Below are 21,138 nucleotides of genomic sequence, written 5' to 3' on the forward strand. Positions count from 1 at the left end.
TAAAAATAGAAGATAGATATATAATAGGGTAAAATAGGCACAGATGTTTAACCTGAGAAATAAAATTTAAACCACAGTCTTGTTCCTTATCTAGATCTAGGAAGTCTTAGCCTCAAAGTCTAATGAACCTGAACCTTTCATATTATTTATATGTTAATTATCAGGTATAACAATTATGTACAAAACAAATAAATGAACTAATGGGAAATCTGAAGTTCATATTAGCAGAACAATTAAAGAAAACAGGTGGCTAACTTGAAGAGCTAGAAATGTTAAAAATCTCTATACTAATTGTGATCAATGTGCTAAACATTTGCTTAGGGTACTTATTATTATATTTAACTAACTCATGACACTTTTTGACATTTTATTGCCTGAGACTGAATGTAAATGTTTTTACACAGAAATTGTCAAAATCAGAATTCTTCTTTACTTAAAATTTGCCAGGCACCTTCTAAATACTACCATTTTCACATTATTGTCTCATCTAATTCTCAACAAATTTATAGAACAGAAACTAAAAATCAGAGTTAACCTTAGATATATGCCTAAAACTGGAATACTGTAAAAAGTATTAATTATAATTTTAAAAAAACCTGAAGTATCATTTTAATCCAGGTGAAATGAATATTACATTTATGAAAGCATATTTTTATTAAAATCCTAAATCATCAGAATTCTAGAACACTACATTCTACTTAATGCTATAATTTGGACACCTAAAGAGAAAATATTGTTTCAACTATGTTATCAAAAAGATGTTAGAACCAGTAATAACATATATTAACAGCATGTGCCCTTTCGTACATTACACTGAGAAGGGTATATCACCTCTGTGGTATTTTTGCCAAAATTCTATTACCTCATGAGAGAGCAACAGAAAAACACAACTCAAAAACATCCTATAGATAACTAACTAGCACTCTTGAAAACTGTCATGGACATGACACATAAAAAATACTGAAGAACTGTCCTATTCATTTCTAATGTATCCAGGTCATCATTCTGCAGATCAGCAGTCAATACATAATACTGGATGAATATATGTAGGTTTAAGAAATTGGAATAATTCTATAGTGCATCCAAAATATTAGCTACATTCTATGATGCAAGCTTGTTTTTATATTATTTGTAATTGGCCCTGGACAATTATGAATTAGAGAAAAAAAGTTCCCTATGAACAAGAGACTACGGTTAACTAATTGTAAATTACTTTACACTAAGCTAAATTTACACACCAACTGTCACAAAGGCTTTATGTTTTTCTATATAAGTATCTCTGCTAAGATTACTGGAATTGTGATGATTATTTCCACTGTCCTAACAAAGGCAGACAAAGAGAAGCAAAACAAAAGTGTGTGTGTGTGTGTGTGTGTGTGTGTGCGTGCACCAGTGCCTTTAATTGAAGCAAGATGGAAGGAAACAATATTCCCTTAAAGCACATTAATTAACCCGGGAATGCTACTAGATGCTCCAGGCTAGAAGTAAGCAGCTTGCTTCTAAACAGATTTTAATTTTTAGTCTAGTAGAATAGGTCAGATGCAACTGTCTCACCTGGAGGCTTTGTCTCAGGACCTACCTGCCCCAAGGCAGTACTGAGTGTCTGCTGTAGTGGTCACCTTTGAGAAAATGCAGTCTCCAGGCAGTCATGCACCTCTGTGTATTCTGATCCCAAGGACCAGTCATAAAAGTTAGATGAAATCTCACAATGCGGTGGGGAGTTTTCTCCTTAGATGTTTTATAGGAGTGAGAAAAGACACAGCCAGTAAAAACATTTTTTTTTAAAGTAGTGGTAGGAGGGGGATATCTATGTTTGAAATAAAACTTTAATAAATAATGATCAGCTTTACCACTTAATTAAAATTGGGTGGAAGCATATACGCTGGTCCAAATGTGACACTCACAAGAGCTCAGACATGACAAAGATCTCCTGGGAAATTAAATTGCCTATCTGGAGGGAGTATTGAACAGAGCAAGCCTCAGAGCTCCCACACGCAGAACTAAAACAAGCAAAGATGAACCAAATCTGACTGATGCCTAGGCATTTCCCAGACCTCAGATTAGCTGAGCATTAGTGCAGGCAGGTCTCAGCTGTCCATGAAAATGAGAACACATTTACAAGCTGAGTTTGAATTTTAAGGGTACTCAACATTTCTAGTATTGTTTACTGAAAAAGGTCAACATTGGAATGTTTGATTTATGCATGGCAGACCTCAGTCTAAAAGCACTAGGTTTTCCACATGGCATTTGCTGAGAATGTGTTAAATGCATAGTTCCAGAGTCACGAATATTATTTTACGTGAATGCATTATTAAAGGACCTCTGCTGTGTCCCCCACAGGGCGATAGAGATGAGGCAGCAGTAACCCTGCAGTCTGAATGCAAAGGGACACGGACTGACTGAGGCACTCACTATAAACTCTACCAGCAATATTCCCAGACCCACACTAATCTGCACCTCTCTTTAATTCCCTTTTGACCTTATAGAAATAAGGAAAATGGAAATGTTTAAATAAAATTTTAGTAACAAAAGCATGGAAATGTGTGCCTGGTGTCTTTTTCTATATTCCAGATCTGCAATAAGCATTCACAACAGTCCTCAGACTTTCTTGCAAATCAAGAATTTAACATCCTGACTCCTTCCAATAAGATTTGAGTTAAAATGATTAAGAGCTCATGTGAGTAATTTTTTATTAATGGAACTGGAAATAATACATAATACATACTAATTTTATGACAGTGAGAGGAGTTATTCACTTTAGTAAGCCAAGAATGTCTGTTGTATAAGTTAAAAATCTTAGGAGTAAGTCGAATGTTTTAATAGACTACGGAAAAGCATGAAATGAATGCCAGGTAAATTTTGACTGGAAGACAGGGGAGACTTCCTTTACCATTCTAGGAAAAATACTTCTCTATCATAGGCTAGTACCCTGATAAACTCAAAAATTAACCTTTCTATATTAGTATTTTTCACAAGGAAAAATGTTTTCTTTAAATTGACTCCTTAATGCATTTTAACACATACTTTGATTTACAGACATTAGATTTACATACAACTTTGTATTATACATTCTTTGCATAAAGCCAAGTAAATCTGTGATAAAAATTTCTATTCTGTTTAGATATGGAGAGCAAATGACCAGTATTCTCATATATATGGTAACAAATGCCTAGTTTTATATAATACTTTTTCCTTAAAAATAAGAATATAAAAAATTTAAGTCTTCAAGAAGTTTCAGAAGACTGTGATTTTTAAATTACTCTTTTACTTGATACACTTTTCAAAACCTCAGACCTCTTATATTAAAAGAGCTGGTGCTGACATAATTTCCTTCAACCCCATTTATATATATATATATATATATATACAGCTTCCAGAGCACATCTTCCCCTGTGCTCTGAGCAGGTGTTGCAAGATGAATCAGACACCACCTGCTCTTCCTGCCTCAGAGGAGCCCACCCCTGTGCTGGCAGAACAGACACATACACAACTGGTTGTAACGTACTGGGGTTACATTTTAGTGGCATGAATAAAATGCTCTGGCAGCACAAAATAAAGAGAGAAGGTTCTGTAATGGGGACATGGGAAAAGGGAGGGTAGAAGCCCAGCAGAGGAGATGACATCTGAGCTGGATCTTAAAGGATGAATGAGATGAGACCAGGTACAGAAGAGCATTCCAAGTGCATGTGTTGGGGGGAATATCACCCCATGCATACCAAGTTTTTAAAAGTAGACTTTTAAAAGTGTTTTACTTTAAAAAAGATTTAGTTCACAATGTCTAACATGAAATAAAAATCACAGACTAGATGATTTATTTGTCTCTAGCCTGCCCTTCCTACCAACCACCCTAGGCATTTAGGAAGTACTTGTGCTACGGAGGAGGAGACTTAAGTACCTCAGCACCATAGGTCTGGGAGTGAGGAGTGCTACCACTGCAATGAGAAAAAGCAACTGCAGTAATCATCCCTTTACAGTGTGGTTAAAACACAAGTTAAATTAATCTTAAGAAAGGGTTTCTGTTATGAAAAACATCTGCACATCAACTACAGGGTTTATAAGAATTTTGCTCTGTGCTGGAACCTTTTATTCAGAAGGAAGGAGAGCAAGGAGAAACTCTTCATTTTGTTTTTCAGTAATTTAATCACACTGGTATCGTTAAGTGGAGTTGAAGGCTGGCTCCTCTTCTGCCACAGAGGAAAGAGGGAGGGGAAAGTGAGGTTCCCAGGGTAGATCTGGAAAAAAGAGAGCAGTTCTGGGAAGTCCCCTTCTTCAGCTGGGTTCGAGGAATGGCTCTAAGCCCCAAGGATTCTAATGCTCAAGTGAAGAGGAAGGGTAAATGGCTGAGAGACCAAGATGAGGACAAAATTCTAATTGGTTCCCAGTGCCTAGAAGCTGACTAGAGTTAAAAACCTAAGGGAAACTTAAGTTAGCTAGAACCCAAATAAAATAAATCATATTTTGTTTATACATCTTTTATAAAATGAAGTAAATTCATTCATATTGCTGTTTTTTCAAAGGTGTGTATATGGATGTTTGAAGGTATGTGTGAGTGCACCTGTATGTGCAGGGGAGAGAGAGGTTAAAAAATAAACAAGCCAAGTACGTGAATTATGTCCTACACCTACATGAAGAGTTACTTTGTAGGAAGAATTATTTAGGAGTGTGTGCCTTGGAGGGTTAACTCTTTTTTGTTTATTCCCTATGTAAAAGAAGGCAGCTTCTGAGAGCTAAGTACTTGGCTTCTCAAATCCCGGTGGCACACATGCCTCGGGTGCCTCTTGATTCAGTGCATGAACATGGGCTGCTCAGCTTTTCTGGGTAAAAGCAAAGAGTCAGGGTTTGGTTTAGACACTTTTCATGGCTGTTTTCTTCTTCAGTGTTCTCTGATTTGGTCACACAATGTTATGTCCTAAAGTAATGTTTCCACCCTTCTGGGTTTTATATATTCACATTTTAGAACCACAGTAATAATAACAATGCCCTCTCTAGTGTCAAAACAGGGAATACTGGTGCAGGAGTGCAGGGTGAGCAATGGCTCTCCGCCCTTTCTTGGCTTCAGGGCTCAGCATGACAGTTGGCATAAATGCTGCCCGGGTGGTACATCCCACTGACCCATCTTGGTGATGTAGGATGTTCTTTAAGAGGCTGTGTTTTATAGCTTTTATGTGTGATATACACTATTAGCACAATAGGACTTCTATTAAGGCGGCACAAAATAATCTTTCCTCTTATTTTTACTGGCAGCTATCACTCACCACAAACATAAAAGAGGCTCAAAGGATGGAGGTCGGCAGGCAGTACCTTCCTGATGGAAGAGCAGAAGTAATGGCTGTACATCAGCCAGATTCTGGCATCTCACTGAGGTTTTTCCCTGACGTGCACCTGGGAGTTCAGCAGGGTTTTAATCACTTTCCTATTCTCTTTTTATTTCTTTCGTTCCAAATGCTCTCACAAGGAAAACGCCTCTGATTGGTTAACACCTAACCACAGATTCAGAACTTCCCAGGTTCCATAACATTCTGTCCCTCTTCTTACTTAATGTCATTCATGGGGAGACAACAAGGGGGCAGGCTGGAGGGGGACAAACATAAATCCTGGCACAATGGATGTGTCATTTAAACAAATGTGTTTTATTTCCCTGTGCCTATTTTTTCCCCCATTAACTGCCAAGGCAATTTACTTTAATTATTTTTATATTACCATGTGAAAATCACTTCTTTTTGGAACATCCCTCCCCTGCTCCCAGAACCCAGGTCAGTTCAGTGGACAGGAGTCTTACTGCATGCCAGACATCGCCTTTCTGAGCGAACATAATGAGCCCAAATGCAGGAATTCTCCATCATGCTGCCAGTCCTGCTCACAGCCCTGTGAACAGATTACTAAAAGACATTTTACTTCTTGTGACCAAGTTCTCAGTGGCAGAGATTTTTCTCACTATCCTTAAGCCCGATTCTTCTGATGGTTGAGCCCATCCCTGGCAGTTGCTTATCTTTCAGAAGGCTCCAATCCTCACTGGGCTAATGGCTCCAACTGCTCATCTGCTTGTTAACCTGCTTTGGTCTCTGCTAACCTGCTCCCTCTCTGTGACCCTCATCACTAGTCTGCCTTCTGCCCTTAACTTCTAGGAAATCACTTGAAATTCTGCCACTTACTAGCTCAGTGCAACTTCTGCCCAACTCTCAACCTTGACTTGCCAGTTTAATCTGCTTCTACTGTGATCCACATGCCAAAATCAGCTTGATTCCAGTTGTCCCAAATTATCCCTAACTCCCTCATTGCAACAGCCCCATATGGTCTCTGCTCAGTTCCATTGATTCAATCCAGGTCTGGCAGCCAGGGTATTCTCAAGTACAACTATTACTTTGTAGCCAGCAACTGGGGTAGCTCAAATAGCATATTTGCCCTAGACGGCCACCAGAACCTAGTAGTCTCTAAAACTACTAAAGAAAGAAAACATCTAGAGTATTTATTGAACATTTAGAATATGTCCTGGTACATGACGGGGCCTCAATTTTTTGGCAAATTATGTTAAAATATCTTTTAAATAACAAATTGCTGGTGTTCAGAGTTATGACTAAATATCATAAGCTTCATGATAGAGAATCATTCTGGTTTATAGCTCTATCCCCAGGGCCCCATACAGTGCCTAGAATAGAGTTGATATAAACATTTATTAAATTAAAGTGACTTTATTGAGAAAAATATGTCAAGCGTGCTTTTGGGAGATACCTAATTTCTCAAGAGTTTAGATGTGGCAGGACACCTTAAGAAGCCTAGACAAAACAATCAGACCAGTGGACCCCTAAATCTACATGCTACAGGCATTAGCATGTAGAAGTCTACCCCATAGGAATGGACAACACAGAAGAGGAATGAGAACTCTGCAGGATAGTCTGTGACTGAGCACACATTCCCTCTCTGCTGGGATCTTCTTCACCTTCAGCTTTGACCTAGGTTGTGGAGATCCTTCTGATCAGCTACTTGCTTCATAAACAAAAACAAGGGCCTCTATTGCAGCCCAACACAGCTGCCAAAACAGGTGGAATGCCATGCTCTTAGTGAATAGTATAAGGCTAGTGGTTTAGGGCATTTAATTTTTTTTTAGTTCAAGTAATACAGAAATGTAGGGAATACTATACTTAGGCAATCAAGGGAACATGATTTTCAAAGTAAATTAACTCATTTCACATTAAATATAAAGCATTTATTTTTTAATGCTCACAGCAATCTATGCTTTTGAGTAAAAAAAGCATATACAGGTATAGAAATGTTTAGTCCTAGCTGTGGTTCCTGACAGTCATTTTCAGAGATAAATCTCCACAATGGATGTTGCAATGAAGACAGTAATATTTATTGAAAGGTAAACCATAAATATATAGCCACTTGAAACTTTATTGAACAAAATAATTTATACTACAGCTGTCGTACTGCATTTTAGCCCTGCTTTGATTTTTATCAGCATTTGTCAATTAATCAACCTAAACCTTGTAAAACATACTCACTTATTTGTGGAAACAAGCACTTGCAGACTTTAAAGGAAAGGTCATTTAATAATTTGCTAATTGTGCAAAGATAGATTTAAATTTTAAAAAAGGTAAACACTCATTACCACTGAGTATAAATCGAACTTTGTTGCAGATTAATCTTGTTAACTTAAATATGGTCAATGGTTTCACCTATTGTTTTTTTAGACTAAATAGCTGACAAAGTTGACAGAAAAAAATTAATCTAGCTTCAGGTTTTTAAAATTTATCTTAAGAAATTTTTTATTGTCACCTTTGCCATTTCAATATGTTGCTAGCCTTGAGGCCATGATTATAAACAAAATAACCATATTTTCTTGGCAGAAAAGTGAAGAGAAAAAAGACAAAGCAAAAGAAACGGGAACTGGAGAAGCATGAGAGCCATGTTGTGGCAATGTTCTGTTTCTTTCCTTTCTTCTTCTTCTTTTTCTTTTTCTTTTTTTTTTTTTTTTTTTTGCCTCAACTAATCCTTCATTCCCAAGATGAGCCATCAGCTCTCTACTTGGGCCTGCTGGTGCATTTTAATTCATTAAATGAGAAGGAAGCCGAGTCCAGCTCTCTTCCAGCAACCCATGCACCAGTAGCCTCACCAACTCTCTGGCAACCAAGAAAGCACTTGTACTTCCTCCCACAGAATCACCACCACCTACCACTCCGCAGCCATCTAAAGGACTCCACCAAGTTTAAAATGGGTAACATACCTTGGACGGCAATTTCTACCCTGGGGTCTGCAGGGCTGAACCGAGAAATCCGCACCATCTTAGAAGGAAAAGTGAAACTTAAAAAAAGCTGGCATGCCTTGAGGGATTTGTAAGAAGAGTAATTTTGCAGGTAGTTTACAGAGACAATGCTTGTTGAAGGGAGATGAGTCTTGCCAGACCCAGTCTTGGCAATCTGCTTAGCAGCAGAGCTCCTTTTATAAAAGTTATGAGGAGGCCCAGGTTGCTCTCTGCCTGCTCAAACTGGCTTATCAATACCTTCCATTCCATTCAGTTCTCTCCCTTCTAAATAAGTCATTATACAGGCGCATTTCCCTAAGCAGATGCAAACACTCTTTCCGTGTGTGAGACTCCCTTGGGCAAATTAAGTTTCTTGGAAAAGGGTCAAGGAGCAAAAAACAAAAACAAAAAAAAAAAAACAAAACCTACCGAGAAACAAGCATGTGGTTTCAGGGGATGCTGTTAATCACACAGGCCACAAGCCAAATTTTAGACATTTCTTGGGCAGTATATTGAATCTGATAGGGCCAGTTATTGGGAGCAAAATCATGATATCTACAGCCAAAGTTTCTTTGTGGTCATAACAAATAGGTTTATTTATTTATTTTACCAGTTTTAATGAGGTATAACTGACAAATAAAATTGTATCAATTTAATGTGTATATATGATGATGTGATATACAGTATTTCCTCACTTATTGTAGGTATTACATTCTAGACCCCACCCTCCCCCCGTGATAGGTGAAAATCCACGAAGTAGGAACCTTACATTTATTTTAGTATTTATATATATTTTAAGGCTTTATAAACCCTTCCCACACACTTATAAACTGTTCCCAGTCCCTTATTAACCTTTCCCACTCCCTTAACTTTTTCCACACTTTTAAACACTACTTGTGTTCTTAAACATATTCTACACTCTTAAACCTATGTAACTTTAACAACATACATATACAGTACCGCAAAATCTCGCGATATAGTGAAAAATCCATGATAAATAATTAAATATAATATTTTTAAAAATCCCACGATACAGTGAGGCTGCGATAAGTGAACTACAATGTAGAGATGGACTACTGTACATATATAGTGAAATGATTACCACAATAAAGTTATTTAATACACATATCACTTCACATAGTTACCTCTGTGTGTGTGCATGTGTGCGTGTGTGTGTGAGAAGGGTTTATTTTTTTATGGAAACAAATCTGATAGTTAATGAAAAATTTCCTTGTCTAATACTTCTAAATAAAAGCTGCTAATCAAATTCTAATTCCTTAATAAAATTGTAGTAAAACTTTTATAAGGGAAATCTTACTATAAAATTGTTATCTTCTGTTCTCATCGTCTTATCTAACAAATGTAGAATATTTCTGAAATAGATACTCTTTATTTCTTCCTTTGAGTTATAGGGAGAAGAGTCCCTTTGATGTTGTTTTATCATTTGCTTTCATTAACCTCAGCCTCAGTTAACTCACTTCTTCTATATGTCAAGAATCTTTTCAAAACAGAAGAGAGGAGAGGTGATGCAATACTAGGGAGGGAAGCTGCATGGTGACATCACAGCTGCTTCCTGGCAGGAGTTCTTTCTATCTAAAGCATATTCACCACATTAAGAAGCCACAGGGAAAATGAATGGAGGTGGATGACAGGTTTTCATTTGTTTCCTTCACATCTCAGAACACTGTAAATAAGTTTGTGTGTTTCCATTCAAATGGTTCCATTATCTTGGAGGTCTTAATCATTTCTAATAGCAGTTTCTGAAGCGTTCAGAGCTTGTGCTTAAGGAGCATTATTGGTATTCAAAGTAGTCATACTACATTAAGCAGATTTACAGCCTTGTTCAATGGTTATTCTTGATCATCTTTATTTAAAAGTAAGTTTAGGCTGATGAGGAGGCTTAAGTATTCTCCTATGTTTCAGTCTGTAAGTCATGCTACACCAGAACATCTGGCTCTTCTGGGCGCCCTCGCTCTTCTTTAAATGAGACCGAAGCTGGCAAGTTAAACGGAGCGTGGTAGCAGGTGGCATTGAACTAGGGGAAGTTTCAAAGGGCAGCCTTGTTTTGAAAGGTACCTGGGATTTAGTTTTATTCAGGTATGGTGAGGCCAACAGATTAGGGCATGCTCGACACTGAAAAGACAGTTTGCTACTTACAGTTCCCAAAAGGAAGGGGCATGCAATACCATGCTGAGCCAGGCTGGACCACGGGAGGAAGCCTCGGGGTAGGTCAGGAGCAGAGGAAGTGAGAGGAAGACATGAGCAAAAGCTTTTACTGTGGTTTCCACAGGGAAGGCAGAAAAAGGCAGGACAATAAGGTGTGGGATTGGATAGTTTAAGTCATTTCAGTGGTTTTGGTGGTATGGGGGGGGGGGTCCAACTGTCCAATAACTGGGCCTCCAGTGATTTAGGGAAGGAGGGTAGTATTCTGGACTGCAGGAGCCTGGTAAAATGAGGCTAATGGCAACAAGGACTCAGGATTGGTTGGTTTGCGCATCAAAGGTGTGCTCCCAGGCAAACTGTTAGCTATTTCTTGGAATTAGGGCACCCTGGAAAGGTCAGTGATTCCATCTGGGGTCTACAAGGCCCTAAGATGTCAAAGTATCATATAATATAGAAAATAAATACATGATTAATATAACCCTGCCTGAAACACTGCCACAAAAAGCATAAAAACAGAGCTGCTCAGACTTTACTAAGCATAAAAATCACGAGGGTATTTTGTTAAAGTACAGACTCTGAATCATTCAATCATATGAGGGTTGAGACTCTGCATTTCTAATAAACTCCTTGCTGACACTGGGACCACACGTAGAGTAGTTACAGCCAAGAATATATCACTAAGAGTCTTCTGAGTCACCTTCTACAGAGAAAAGGGAATCCTGTCTCGAATCAGATACTGCTAGACAATGAATACACAGATTTCGTCTTGTTTTGCTTGGACAATACCCTTTGTCCATAGGAAAAACTATCTCAATTTTATAAGCAAGATAATTGACATTCAAGGTCGTCAAGTAACCTGCCCCAGGTCATTTACCTAAAATTTATAAGACACAAATGTATCTGACCTACCCCTCCCCCACCCCCAGCACAACTACAAATGGTACTACTTGTGACAGAAAAGTCTTTGTTGGTAAAAGCTTCTTAAGACATAAAGTCCATGGATTTGAAGTGTGGCTCAGTTACAACCTGACTTCTAGCAAGAAGAGAGATTGTGAAAGGCGTTCATTATCTCAGAACCAAAAATAAATGGTGCTGACAAATTAACTTACATTTCATTATAGCCATTTGGGAAACACTTTCGTGATACAACTACATGGTGAGATATATACACTAAACGTTAGTCTGCCACCCATATACCCCTAGTTCTACTGCTCAAAGATAACTACTGTTAGGTCTGGTAGCCTTCCAGAACTGTTCTATGTAAATAAACTTTTTAAAACAAATTCACTCACCCAGTCATTTTAAGGCAGTGGGAGGCAAAACAGTAAATAAAACACACAAAATTCTTTACACAGCTTACATGCCAGTTGGAGAGAGAGATTATAAACAAATAAGTAAATACATATCAAATAGAGATAAATGCTATTGAAGAAAAAACCAGGTACAAGAGGAGGTGGTATTTGCAATTATAAATACAGTGGTTTAAAAAAGCCTCATTGAAAAGACGGTATTTGAGTAATGGCATAAAGGAGGTAATCCTATTCCAAATGCATCTTTCCTTTTAGCAATGTATGTTAAAGCCCTTACCAGATCAGAACTTGTAGATCCTACCTTATTCTTTTAAAAGGCTCCATAGCACTCCTCTGTTTGCATACACCATTCTGATGGGCATTTTATTTGTATAAATGGAATGTTTTAGATAATACTGGTATAATTTGTTAGGTTGAGAAATTGGGGATGTAAGTCCAAGCTGCACATCTATGGTGCCCTTGAGTATTTATTGACTTCCTTTTTTATATTAATAGTCTGGCCTCATGAGGTTTTCCCTTTTCATGCCACACCTTAGGCTGTTACTGTTCATCGGGTGCAAGGGCATATCCAGGACTTTCTCTACCTGGAGGACAAGGTGATGTCCTGCTTGCAACACTTCCCTCAGTGCCAGGCTACTCATAGAGTCAAATAAAAACTCCAACCCCCAGGTGACAAGTTTTCCACATTCCCCACAAAGGCAGTATAAGAAAAATTTTAGGGAACAGTTACCCTCTGGGCTCTGAGCATGATCTTCCCACTTAGGAGAAAGCATATAAGCTACCTTAAATCAAGACAAACAAAAAATCCTTACTTTCTGGTCCTATTTATTTACATGGATACAGACGTTCAGCACTGGGACATATGACTGAACAGATTTCACATTTAATGAAAGATTAATTTATTCATTTAATTATTTTCTGAGGCAGTACCTGGCATATGTCAGCACTCTGCCAGGCTCTATAGAAGGAACAAATATCAGTGCAATATGGTTCCTGCCCATGTCACCTTCTAGGCTTTTAACAAAGGATAAGTTCAAAATCAACTGTGATTTCAGGCTGTGCACAGTAAGTGATGCCAAGAACAATACAATAGGGATTAAAAGAAAGGGGAAAATGCTATGATCCATCTGAGCTGAGATATGAATAGGTAGGGATGGAGATGGAACAAGGGAATTTGAGAAGGAATGAGAGCATGACTCAGTGTGTGTGTGAATATGTAAACGAAAGGGGAGCAATGAGTACACTGTAAGCAAAGGTTCAGGTGAGGGCAAAGACAGGCGTGGTGAAGGGAACATGAAGTGGCCCAGCAGAGCTTAGACACAGAACGTGGGGAACACTTGTAGATGACAGGAAATGCTGGCTGGAGTAAGGTTGGCAGAGGGTCCCGAGGCCCCTTCTTTATTATTAGATAAGCGATACATAGATGAGTTCTGAAAGATATCAAGAAAACACCATCAATTTCTTCCTCTTTTTGGTTTTGCATTTTTTATTTTTTGGAGGAGTACTTGTATACTTTGTTTTATAACCTCTATTTCTAATTTCAGTAATTTTTCAAACTGGCAATACTTATCCAAGTAATGCATGCCTATATGTTAAAAAGGCAAGTAACACTGTAAGGCCTATAACCCAAAACAGGAAATCCCTACCCCACATGTCCCTACCCACTCCTTTCTACTCAGAGGAAACTACTTTGTTGTTGTTGTTTCCTTCTATAATGAAAGATACTTATTTGCCAGAGTGAGTAATGTCCTATATTGGTACAATTTTTCCCCCAACAGTTTTTCTCAGTTTGCTTAATCTAGGGGCTTGCTCAGGGCAGGAAGACTAACCAGCATTTCTAACCTACCCCTCCCTGTGCAAGGAGGTTGAATCCTGTCATGGGAGGAGAAACCACTTTTAATTTTTATTGTGATATTTGATTCCATGTATTCAAGTAATGTGTGCATAGTGATATTTCTTAAGTTACCATTTTCAGAGGTTATCTAATGTCTTACTACTATGCAAAAAGAGAAAAATGCAGCCCTCTTATCTGGTCACTGCTTACCAGCAAGCTTTCTTCCCCCATCTTTCTGGGAGATTAAGTAGCAATTTGAGGTTAAACTGATATTCTATGTTTATTGTAAGATCATGTAATATTGTTACTGTTAAGCAACAGAGTTTAAGAATACATTTCCTATCTTCTTCAATATTTTGTTTTTCCTCGTGTTGTCTTTTATTTCTTCTTCTTCTTCTTCTTCTTTTTTTTTTTTTTTTGGTTTATTTATTACTCACTGTCCCTGAACTATTTAAAAGAACTACAAAAGCCCTATTAAAACCATTGTTTATGTTATCAACCCAATCATCAATCTGTCATACCCATTTTTCCCCCTAGGAGCCTCCCATTCACTTCCTCTGATCTATCAGTTTCCCAGGCCAGTTGCCCACCTGTTGTCCTGGGGCTTCTTTTTAACACCATCTTGCGAAATCCCTATGCCTCTTGCCTGTGTTGTGCTCCCTGTTTCCTGGACCCCATGGTTTCCTCTTTCTTGGTTTACAGCCTCGTTTTTGTAGAGCACATTCTCTAGAAGCTTTATGAGAAAAGGTACATGGGAGGTAAATTTGTTGAGACTTTTCTTGTCTGTCTGAAAATGTCTTAATGTCTCTCACACATGTTTGATGGTTAATCTTGTAATTTAATTCCAGGTAAAAAGTCATTTTCCTCTGAATTTTAAAGGCTGTACTTCATTGGCTTCTATCTTCCAGTGTTGCGGTTGAGGAGTCTGATGCCATGGGTATTCCTGATCATTTAAATGTGACATGCTTTATTTCTCTGGAAGGTTTTGAAATCTTCTTTTTAATCCCTGGTGTTTTGTATTCTCATAGTAAAGAACCTTAATAAGCATCTTTTTTAAAAAACCTATTATTCTCGGCATTTTCTCTTCCCTTTAAATCTGTAAGTTCCTGTGATGCAATTTTCAATTTTTTTTCTGGTATTATTGTTTGATACTCGTCTCCCCACCATTTTCTATTGTTTTCTATTTATGGAACTCCTATGATAAAATGCTGAGCCTAATGAACTGATGCACTACATTCCTTCTTTTCCCTCCACCCCTTTTTCCCATTGTACATCCTGGCCTGTTAGTCCACTTTCTAGAAAGTTTGCTTGACTTTATCTTCTACACATCTCAATACATTTGTTTTTTACAGTTTAGTTTCCAAGATCTCCTTCTTATTTTCTGATTATTCCTTTTTTATAGACTGCCCTCTTTATATCATGGATACAATACTGTCTTTCATCATATTATAGATTTTGACCAAGACACATCATAATTAAAATGAAAAAGATTAAAGACAAAAAGAGAATCTTAAAAGTAGCAAGAGAAAGACAGTTACCTACAATGGAGCTCTCATACGACCATCAGCTGACTTCTCAAGAGAAACTTCTCAGACCAAAAGAGATGAGCACAAAATATTTAAAGTATGAAAAGCAAAAATCCACAACCAAGACTACTCTACCTATCAAGGCTATCATATAAAACTGAAGGAGAGATAAACAAGAAAAATCTAAAGCAGTTCATCACCAACAAAGCAATATTAAAAAAGTGTTACAGGAACTTCTTTAATAAGAAGAAAGAAAAAAAATAATTATGAATAAAAAATGACAACTACATACCTATAAATAAACACTTTAAAGGTAAATAAATTAAATGCTTCAATCAAAAACATAAGATAGATGAATGGATTAAAAAATAAGATTCAGATATATGCTTCTGAGACCCACCTCAGATGGAAGGACACAAAAAGACTGAAAGTAAAAATATGGAAAATATTTCCTGCAAATGAAACCAAAAAAAAAAAAAAAAACAGCTGGGGTAGCAATATATATACATCAAACAAATAGATTTTAAAATAAAGCTATAATAAGAGACAAAGAAGAACATTACATAGTGCTAAAGGGATCAATCCAACAAGATTTAACCCTTATGAACATTTATACAACCAACATAGGAGCACCCTAACATATAAAAAGGATAGACATAAAGGAAGAGATAGGAAGTAATAAAGTCGTAGCAGGGGATTTTAACATCCCATTGTAATCAATGGATATAGACAGATAATCAAAAAGAAAAAAGGGGCCTTGCAAGACATACTAGGTCAGACGGATTTTATTGATATCTTCAGAGTATTTCATCCTAAAGCAGTAAAATATACATTCTTTCCAAGTGCACATGATACATTTTTAGGATAGAGCACATGTTAGACCACAAAACAAGTCTCAATAAATTTAAGAAGATTGAAATCATTTCAAGCTCTTTTCTGATCATAATGGAATAAAACTAGAAATCAATCACAAGAAAAGAAACCTGGAAAATCACACAAACACATGAAGGCTAAATAGTATGCTACTAAACAATGAATGGGTTAATAATGAGATCAAGGAAGAAATTAAAAGATATCTTGAGACAAATTAAAATGAAAACACAATAACCCAAAAATTTATGGGTCACAGCAAAAGCAGTCCTAAGAGGGAAATTCCTGGCAATACAGGCTTATCTCAAGTAATAAGAATAATCTCCAATAACCATTCTAACTTTACAGGTAAAATACTAGAAAAAGAACAACCCAAGAAGGAAGGAAATACTAAAGATCAGATCAGAAAGAAATGAAATAGAGTTTAAAACAATATAAATGATCAATGAAATGAAAAGCTGGTTCTTTTCAGAGAAATAAGATTGATAAACCTTTAATCAGACTCTTCAAGAAAAAAAAAGAGAGGGGACACAAAAGAAATTAAATCAGAAGTAAAAGATAACTTACACTTCACAAGTGACAACTGACATCACAGAAATACAAAGGATTATAAGAAAATACTATGAACAATTATATGCTGAGAAATTGGACAATGTGAAAGAAAAAGTTAAATTTCTACAAGCATACAATCTTCCAAGACTGAATCAAAACAAAACAGAAAATCTGAACAAACTGATTGCTACCAACAAAATAGAATCAGTAATGACAAAAATCTCACAAACAAAAGTCCTAGACTAAATGGCTTCACAAGTGAAATTTACCAAATATTCAAAGAAGAATTAATATCTATCCTTCTGAAACTATTTCAAAGAAATTCAAGAGGAGAGAAGACTCACAAGCTCATCTTACCAGGCCACCATTACCTTGATTCCAAAATCAGACAAAGACATTACAGAAAAAGAAAACTGGATGACAATATCCCTGATGAATATAGATGCAAAATTCCTCAACAAAAAATTGGCAAACCAAATTCAGTAATGTATTTAAAAGCTCATTCACCACAATCAAGTCGGACTCCTGAGATGCAAATTTGATTCAATATCCTCAAGTCAATTACTGTGATACACCACATTAAAAATAAAAGATAAAAATCATATGATCATATCAATAGATGCACAAAAATCATTTGACAAAATCCAGCACACATTTATGACAAAAGCTCCAAGGAAAGTGGAAAGGGAGGGCACGTAACTCAATATAATAAACACCATCTATGGCAAATATTAAACTCAATAGGAAAAAGTTAAAAGCTTTTTCCTTAAGATCAGAAAAAAGACAAGGTTTTATACTTTCACCACTTTTATCCAACATAATTTGGAAGATGAAGCCACAGCAAATAAAAGGCATCCAAATTGGAAAGGAAGAAGTAAAGCTGCCATTATTTACAGAATGACATGATACTGTACATAGAGAACCCTAAAGATTTCACAAAAGAACTACTAGAATAAATGAATTCAGTAAAGTAGCATGATATAATATTAACATTCAAAATTGGTTATAGTTTTATATACCAATAACACTGGGGAACACAACTTCCGTTGAGTTAGATCTGACACTGGTTTCTGACTAACGTTTGGCATGTGAATCCAAAAAAAAACCCCAGTTTTTCTCTATCATGTCAACTTTTTAAGGTACAAGATACCCTCCCTATGTCCCAAAAATCATACAAAATGTACATACAAAGGAAAAGTAAGAAAAAATTACCTGAATATACTGTTTATTTAGAGTTATTTTATTCATATAAAGGCTATATATTGTTACTGTAAGTCAAATTGTGTACCAGTAGTAAAGTTCTGCTACCAAACATACATATTAAGGTATTTTATCTTTCAAGTGACAGGCTAGGAAATGCCGAAATGAGATACTTGAAACAGTCTCCTTCAGTTGGCAAAGATTTAACAAATTGCTTCATGAGACCCAGTTTTATGTGCAGAAGTGAGAGTATAATGTTCTTTCTGTCAACAAGTGGCTCATGTAGAATGTTTGGATCACCAGGTTTGAGGTCAGATCTTGGAGGCAAATTTGACTCCACCCAATGCTTCTCATGAGCTCTGCTGTCCCACATACACAGAAAACAAGGACACCTGGTGTATCCACGTTGCTGACCAAGAAGTAAGCAGACAATTTTAAGGTCAACACAGATGACCCAATTGTGCTTGTGATATTGCAACAGATCAATGATTCTCTATATGTCTTCATATTCTTCACCACAACAAACTGAATGGCCAATTGGGACTGCACCAAATAAATTGCCCTTGTGGAGGAGGACACACTTCAAGCTTCACTTTGAGCTATCGATAAACAGTCACCATTCAGTTGCATTCTAGACTGGAATTCCCAATTCCTCCATTAAACCATGTATGTTATAGCAATACACAAAGCCACCATCACTTCGGAAGTACTGCAGAAGTGCACTTCTCTTGATCGAAAGTAGGATTCCTTCACTCCTTTTTCAAGCAAGTTTTTCTCATGCAGTCTTGATGCTAGGAGTTCTGAAGCCTTTTTGGATAGTCCCCCAAATCTCATGCCAAATCATTCAAGTCATGCTGATCAAATCCCTTATGAACTGAAGCACCTTCAATTTCAAAATCTTCATCATTGCTGTCACTTAGTTCTTTACCATACTCCTGTTTTTTGAAAGAGGGTAGTTCAATGAAAACTGACACTGGGATTTCAGCTGAATGAGGCACTGGGCGTATAGCTGATGGTAGACTAGAATACTCTATTTTACATTTATTTTTCTTGTTATATCCTGATGTTTTCACTATACAAAGGTAACAGTCAAGTGAAGGACCTCTGGGCTCTCGCCAAACCATAGGTATACCAAATGGCAATTTATCACGTGTTACCTTCATCCGCATCTGTATACTCTTGACACACTGCTTGCACACCTTGGGAGGGGCCCAAGACTTATCTTGATCACTAAGTTTTACCTTAAAAATATGCAAAATAGGCTTGCCTGATAAATGCGCTGATGTTTACCTTTGACTGGGAATGGTGAAACTGCCCCAGATATAACAAAACGAATCAGGGTTCTTAGGCACTTATGACGAGAAATAACAGAGGTAGACACGATCTGAAGAAAAGGAAATAAGTACATATGTAAATAAAAAAATAAATTCTGCTAACTCATTGTATACAGACAAGAACTCAGACTACACTTTAGAAATTGATTCACTACTTCCGGCCAAGATGGAGGCTTAGACGGACACGCTAGGTCTCCCTCTACAACTAGAGAGGAATACAACTACTTCAAAACAAAGGATAACTAGAAATTCCAGAAAATAAAACTACACGGAAGCCCAACATATGAAGTTATAAACCAGCGGTGCCATTTGGGCAGGTAAGAGTTAAAGAGGGCAGTGGTCGCACCTGGAGCGGTGGGGCGGCGAGGAATCCCCGCCGGTCAAGCCCCTGGCGGTGCGCGACTCCGGCGCTGGGGAGAGCTGCTGCCGCATCGCCTTGAACAGTGAGGCCCAGGGGGGCGGGAGGACGGATCCCGGTCTCCTAGCTGAATAACTGTGTGAATCCATCTTGGACCCCCGCCCCCAAAGAAAGCACCACAGGGCTGCGAAATAGGTCGCGGACAGGCAGGCGCCGGTCACTGATTTATGACGTGTAAACAGGCACTGCCCCGGACAGCCGGCCCAAGAAAACAAAACGCATCTGTCAAAATGAGGCAGACAACTATAGAAATCCCGGTGACACAACTCACCAGGCAGCAGATAGAGAACCTGACAGATGAACAGATAAGAAACCTGTCAGAGGCTCAGTTCTGGGCCATTGTTATCAGGTGGCTTACAGAATTCACAAAAGAGCAGGAAAAAGATAAGAAAGAAGCGAAAAACTTTCATAACGAAAGGAACAAAACCGCATACGAGAAAGATGGTGAGAAAAAAAAATCCAGAGTTCATTTCAACAAACTGGAATATGGAGAAGGAACAAGCAGTCAACCAATGCAGCGAGAGGAAATGGGAAGCAACAATGAGAGGATCAGAAACCTCTGGGACAGCTATAAAAGGCCCAACATAAGAATCATTGGTTTGCCAGAGAATGAGGAAGATGAACTAGAACTTCAAAAATTGAGTGAAAATATAATAAAGGAGAACTTCCCAGACTTGGGGAAGGGAATAGACTTGCAGGTCCAGGAAGCAAGGAGAGTTCCCAAGAGACTGGACCCAGGGAGAACCACTCCAAGACACATTATAATCAAAATGTCAAAAATTAAAGATAAAGAGAGAATCTTAAAAGCAGCAAGAGAGAAGAAAAGAATTATGTACAAAGGGGTCCCAATTAGACTATCAGCTGACTTCTCAAGGGAAACCCTACAGGCAAGAAGGGACTGGCAAGAAATATTCAAAGTAATGAAAATCCAAAACCTACAACCACGAATACTCTATCCAGCGAAATTGTCATTCAGAACAGAAGGACAGAGAAAGTGTTTCCAGGACAAAATAAAACTGAAAGAGTTCATTAGATCCAAACCACTGTTATATGAGATGTTAAAGGGACTGGTTTAAAAAAACAGAAGCTAGGGAGATGAAACAAAGGCAAACTAAATAGGCAACGAGAGTGGAAAAGGAACTGTGGGTACGGGAAGCATATTGGGGGGAGGTCAACAGGGAGGGGGAATGGGGAAAGGGAGGGAGATGATATAGGAATTGGGGATCAAGGTAGGAAGGAATGGAATAGACGGAGAGAGGTTGGGAGGAACTGTATGCACACAACTAATGGACATAATCTAAAAGGGGGGGACAACTGGAGGGAGGGGGGCCACTGGGTGGAGGGGAGCAGAGGGAAGGGAAATTGGCACGAATGTAATATTTTAATCAATAAAACACATTAAATCTGAAAAAAAAAAAAGAAATTGATTCACTATATAGAACGGCACACAACCTCTCACCACACTGTCTCATGTGTAACTGAATAGTCTAGACAAGTATGAACCTGTTGCTGTTCTCCAAGGTCATCCCTCACCTCTCCCCACTCGAGGGAGGTTTGATCTTAGCCAATAGGAGAGCACTAATGTTTCCCATGACCCAGGCTCAATCCAGCCTAGAGTGGTCGCATTAAGATCAGCTGTACAAAAAAACTTGATGTGATAGAAGAAAACTACCTGCAGTTTTGAAATTA

At 37.7% G+C, this 21,138-nt stretch overlaps 1 protein-coding gene across 2 annotated transcripts in view; it reads right to left on the reverse strand.

Annotated features, from left to right (window-relative positions):
- ENOX1 (ecto-NOX disulfide-thiol exchanger 1) overlaps window positions 1-19,055 on the reverse strand; it is a 303,179-nt gene extending 284,124 nt beyond the window's left edge. For both annotated transcript variants that reach the window (XM_090258345.1, XM_090258343.1), the window contains exon 1: window positions 18,988-19,055. The gene's annotated coding sequence lies outside the window, so the exon portion shown is untranslated. The remainder of the gene's footprint in view (window positions 1-18,987) is intronic.
- Window positions 19,056-21,138: the final 2,083 nt, after the last annotated feature.

Source organism: Furipterus horrens, unplaced genomic scaffold, assembly GCF_987537825.1.
Source record: "Furipterus horrens unplaced genomic scaffold, mFurHor1.1.pri manual_scaffold_12, whole genome shotgun sequence".
Classification (NCBI taxonomy): domain Eukaryota; kingdom Metazoa; phylum Chordata; class Mammalia; order Chiroptera; family Furipteridae; genus Furipterus; species Furipterus horrens.